This window comes from Camelus dromedarius, chromosome 3 (genome assembly GCF_036321535.1).
Source record: "Camelus dromedarius isolate mCamDro1 chromosome 3, mCamDro1.pat, whole genome shotgun sequence".
Classification (NCBI taxonomy): Eukaryota; Metazoa; Chordata; class Mammalia; order Artiodactyla; family Camelidae; genus Camelus; species Camelus dromedarius.
In genome coordinates this window covers 49,751,560-49,757,606 of record NC_087438.1, presented here as the reverse complement: position 1 = coordinate 49,757,606, position 6,047 = coordinate 49,751,560, and positions in this window count along the sequence as shown.

Genomic DNA, 6,047 nt, shown 5'->3' with positions numbered 1-6,047 from the left:
GGTCGCCCTAACAACCGCCCACAGCTCTCACCGGTGCGGAGAACAGGCACCGCACCATCTCTCACCATGGTTCCGCCAACCAATAGCTAGTCGAGCCCCAGCACTGGCGCCTGCCTATTGGCCAGAGAGCCGTGGGGGTGCACGCATGGAAGCCGCCTAGGCGAAGACGATAGGGGATCTGTTGGGTGGGGTGGCCTACAGCCCAGGACCTGACCTCTGGTCATCCTGGCTGTGAGAATCCTATGGGAAGACATAGTTGAAAGGGGAATTGGAGCGTGACGGTAAACGCAGGGTCAGGTCGAGGATAGAAAGCTCAGTTACTTAGTGCAGATAGGTAGAGGGAAGTGGAGGTGGCCCTGAAAAACAGGGATATAAAAAAGGGAAGGTGGCAGCGAGGTGCAACCCAGATCTCAAGCTGACCCATATCCGAAACAGACACTTTCCTGTGATTTACCCGTTTGTGTTAAGTAGTGTAAGTGACTCCGGTCATAGGGTCTCTCCCTCTCTCCCTCCAGTGCGAGGCACTAGTCACAGACTGGATTCTCTGTGAAATGTGCCTGCCTTGTCTGCTTACTCTCTGCCCCCTCCCTGCTATAGGCCTTTATTATCTCTGGCCTGAAATAATGCAAGAGCCTCTCCTAACTGATCTCTCCACTCAGGCGTTTCCACCTTCCAATCATATTATTCCATAGGCCTGCCCCTAAATCGTCAGGAGTTGCTTTGCCCATTGTCTGTTGGATTAAAGAACCTGGCAACCCTAAAATGGCCCCACCCCACATTTCTTGCCTATCTCTCACTACTTCTTGTACATTTCAGCCAAAAGAGTGACCTTTTCTCTGTCACTCAGTACCTTTTTACCTCCGTGTTTAGGTTCTCTTTGTTTAATCTGGGTATGCCTGCCCATTTGAATTGTTGAAATCCTAACTCTCTTTCAAGGACCATTTCATATGTTACCTTTTCCCCCTAATTCTCTCAAATACACGTCATCTCTCCCAACTTGAAACACCCATAACATTTCTATATTTGTGACTTGTCTTATTTTACCAAGTGGAAATTTGTAAGAGCAAGAATGGCAATCCACTCAAACTTTAAAGTCTTGTATTTTGAAATGCAGTCTCTGAAACATACTATACACTTAGTAGAAGTCTTAATAAACCATTATCTTGCTAAATTCTCATAATACTTATAAAGTGGATACTATTTCCATTTACAAGGGAAAATGAGTTCATTAAGCAACTTGCTGTAGATCACATAGATAATAATTAGGAAAACTGGGGTTTGAAGCCAGATCTAAACATTATACTGGCTCTATTATACTTCATGCTTCAGTATAGGACCTTTATTCATATCTCTCAGCCAAATACTTTTGCAATGCCCATTATGCGCAGTGCACCTTGGTTGGCACTGAGGATATAATGGCAAACTTGACAGACGTGGAAGCTGCCTTTAAGAACCTTGAGCCTTACATCCCTTCACAGAAGAGATGATTGTTAAATACTTGTTAAATTAATTATAATGGAAGGAAAGAGTTTCCAGCGTGAAGAAGACTGAAATGAACTAATAACCAAAGAGTACAATATTCTGAGTCTCATCAAAAGTAAGAAGACGAAGAAAGAAAGACTTGTAAGTACTAAGAGCTTGGAAACTTTGTCACATTTTTTTATGTCCCTAGAAGTTTAAAGGGCCAGAATTATGTCATACTATACAAATACTTAGTAATATAAATTTAAATAAGGATTATTCAGGTGTTTCAACAAAAGGCTTCAGACCAAGATTTGGAAACTTTTGTTCCCAAACTCTGCTTAATTAAGAACTCTAGTAAGATTATGAGTTCAAAAGCAAGGAATAAAGAAACTCTAATGGCCTAGTTTTCAGTTCTTAAAACAACTTCTATATGATTCCCAAAATATATTTCAAAAGAATCTTTATTGCACTTAACTTGTACTTAATAATAAGTCACAAAAATTGGCATGGACACGACATAGAAAAGGAAAGTGGGGTGTGGAGTCGAGAGAATCCATGTGCCTTCTTTTGTGGGCTCAGAGCAAAGAGTTTATACAAGTATAATTTTAAGAGCCTCTTTTAAAGTAGTGAATGGTTTACATTGCCACCTTTAGTCACATAGCCCTTAGCATCCATTTATGTAAATATTTTAGACTGCCAACCGTCACTTTTCCTTCTTCTTGTTGTCATGGGTCATGCTTTAGGATGAGGAATTATAATAAGAAAAACAATAACAACAATAATAAAATTTCATATAGCTCTTTCTATGTACTAGCCACTTTTCTAGGGTGTTTTCTTTATATCAACTCTTAATTCTCCTAACAGCCCTACTAGGAAAACATTAGTAGAACTTGCATTTTACAAATGATGAAGCTACAGAAACAGAGAAGTTAAATAGTCTGCCTAGGATCACACAGGTTAGAAATGGCAGAGCTGGAATATGAACTTTGAAATCCTAAGCACTTGCTCCAAACCACTCCACTGTGTTAACATATAGTGATTGTTGAGGCTTCCCATGATCCATCGCCAAAGACATTGCATAATATCAACAAAGGGTTTTACTTATTTATTTCCCATTTGCGGTTCCCAGTGGTGTTCAAATTTGTATCTTCCAGCCTTGGATAATTTTCTCTCTCTTTGCGCCTTACACTTTTTTTTTTTTTTCTGATTTCAGGGTTTTTTTTTTTTTTAATTAGTACATTGCAAGTGATAACAGATCACTTAGCTTTTGTCAGATATTGTGATTGATTATCACTCCTGCCCAGGGTCAAGAAATACTCACTGAGGAGCTGCTCTAAGCTAGGCAAAGGGCTAGGCACTCAAGGTACAGGGTTAAATAAGGATGACAAATGGATCCTTCTAGATAATACAGTAAGTGTTCTGAGTGAGGAATGCAAAGGGTCCACTGAGATAAGAAGTGGGGCATGGAGTTGGGATGCAAGGTGTCTTGAATAAGGGGAGGAAGTAGTTTAAAGGAAGGCTACTGCAGGCACTCGGGCCAGGGTCGTGAGTGTAAGAATGGGGGCGACATAGATATAGGAGAACATTTAATTAGGCAGAAGTCTTAAAGTTCTGGAAGATATGAGAGATTTACAAGGTGAGGAAGTCACCAGCAAGCTGGCAGAAGATCTCAGGTTTCTCCTGTGACACGTCACACAGGCTGAAAATCTCGCTACTCCTCTCCTTTGTGCTATTTTTCTTCAGTAGCAAAACTTAAAATTCTGCCTCTTCTTTGTTCCTAAAACTTTCTAAACTGAAATCGATAGCTGGAGCCTCTCTGGAAGTTAGGGGCAAAGGTCTCTACAGGTGAGGGGCCCGTGATGAAAGATTTCTTCCGTCCCCTGCTTTCACTGTTTGACTGTTTTTGTTTGTTTTCTTTTCAGTTCGCAGTCCTCTCTGTAGGCCTTTCCCGAGCTTTATAGAATTCAGTTGAGGAGTAGGTATGAGCTGTATTGGAATACGTTTTTTTTTTTCTTTTAAAGGAATTTATTCTCCTCAGGAAAAAAGAATATTCATACAACAGAGATACAGTGTATCTATAATGAGTAATAAGCATCCATCCCTGAGATCTTAGGTATTCTTGACTAAGGTGACTGGTTCCCAGAAGAGTCCATGAAAGACTAAGAAAAGGGGGGAAGAAGAAGAACACATTTTGACCAAGTATGAGCACTACTTTGTCTCCTCCAATAACAAACCCAGTCCTGGTCTCAGTTGTAAAGTGTAGAGCAGGCCATTTACTAGAAAAGCTGTATCCAGCTCAGTTGTCAAGGCCCCGATATCTTCCTCCTGTTCACCTTCATTCTCTGAGTCTCAACCTCTCCCTTTAGCTTTGTATTAGTTCCCAGTTGAGAGAGACCAGAAGGAAATTATAATGTGGGATAAAAACAAGCATGAAGGAAAATGGCCCAAGGGGACTCTCCTCAGCTTTCCTGAGCAATTCCATTGAAAGAGAAGCCAAGAATAATTGCCCAGGCCTGCAAACAGGAGGCGATCTTTTAATATGACATTACCGTCAGCCACAGGGAAAAGTGGCCCAGTGTACAGCACCCTAACTACATCTGCTACAAATTGCTATAAATTTGGCTACAAGTAACCAAGAACCTAAACTAGAAGCAGCTTCAACAAGATAAGCATTTCCTTCTTTCTTGGGTAAAGGAAATAGGTGATCTAAGATGAACATGGAAGCCCAAGATGCTTTCAGGAACTCTCTGTCTCTCGGCTTCACAATCTTCAGCATGTATTTTCCATCCTACATCCTATACAAGGGTCGTCCTGTGGTCCAAGACAGCAGCTGGAGCTCCTGTTGTCATGCATGCATTTCAGTCCTTCCAGAAGGAGCAAAATAATAACAAAGGGTCCTCTCCAGCTGAGTTAGCTCCCTTTTCACAGTTTATTTTTTTTAATTTTTAATTTTTTTCCATTTTCACAGTTCGTATCTCAGTGGCCAGAAATACAGGCCATACCTAGCAACAAGGGAGCTGGAGAATGGAATCTTTATTTTCAGCAACAATGTGCCGAGCTCAAAACTGAAGAAAGGCTCCCACCTCTAAATCTTCTGTGTTATCCTCATGTTGGCTGAGCACAAAATAAGTACCCAATATAGTTGCTGATCATTTTTTTTTAAATTGAAGTATAGTCAGTTTACATTGTTCTCTTAATTTCTGGTGTACAGCACAATGATTCAGTTATACATATATATGTGTGTGTATATATATATATATTTGTTTTCATATTCTTTTTCATTATAGGATATTACAAGGTTTTGAATATAGTTCCCTGTGCTATACAGTGGGATCTTGCTATTTATCTATTTTGTATATAGTAGTGTGTATCTGCAAATCCTGAACTGCCAATTTATCCCTCTGTATCCCTTCTTTCCTTCCCAGTAACCATAAGTTTATTATCTATGTCTGTGAGTCTGTTTCTGTTTTGTAAATAAGTTCATTTGTGTCATTTTTTTAGATCCCACATATAAGTGATATCATATGGTGTTTTTCTTTCTCTTTCTGATTTATTTCACTTAGGATGACAATCTCCAGGTCCATATATGTTGCTGCAAATGGCATTATTTTATTATTTTTTATGGCTGAGTAGTATTCCATTGTATAAATATACCACAAGTTCTTTATCCAGTCATCTGTTGATGGACATTTAGGTTGTTTCCATGTCTTGGCTATTGTATATAGTGCTGCTATGAATATTGGTGTGCCTGTATCTTTTCAAATTCAAGTTTCCTCTGGATATATGCTCAGTAGTGGGATTATTGGATTATATGGTAAGTCTATTTTTAGTTTTTTAAGGAACTGTTTTCCATAATGGCTGCATCAAACTACATTCCCACCAGCAGTGTAGGATTCCCTTTTCCCCATACCCTCTCCAGCATTTATTGTTGGTGGACTTTTTAATGATGGCCAGTTGCCAATCACTTAAAAACAGGAAACAATTTTACTATCAAGATTTTAGGGGCATAGGAAAGGATACACTTAAGATCAAAGATCTGTTGTTTTATAAACATTAGCTTGAAATATGAATGGAATTCTCATTAACACCTGGATTTGACTTTCAGCTAAATTCATCAAAAATATATGATGTTATAAATGGTCTAACAAAAAGAAGTAATCTGGAAACCTCTTTTTAGAATATAGGGCCTCTGTGGTCTTATTCATTGCTCTGTTCCCAATACCCATAACACTGAATGAATGAATGAGTTATGGCAACTTTCAACCGGTTTGTGGTCTGGATTTCTCTGCTTTGTCCCTTGCATTTCTTAATACCTAGTATGATCTAAATGCTTTTTTTTTTTTTTAACCACAATGGCTACTTCCTACTCTGAAATGTAGCAACCTCTGTTCTCAAGAAGGGTGTTGCCAAGGTCTCTGTGGTTCTTCCAAAAAGATAGGCTGTTTATGTTCCTCAAGAGAGAACATAAAACATCTGCAAAGACTCTGCTCAATGCCTCTCTGTTCAAACTCCCACTTGCTTATTCTTTTGAAATACATGTTATATAATACAAATAATTTAGGAAGAAATTTGACCCATGTAGA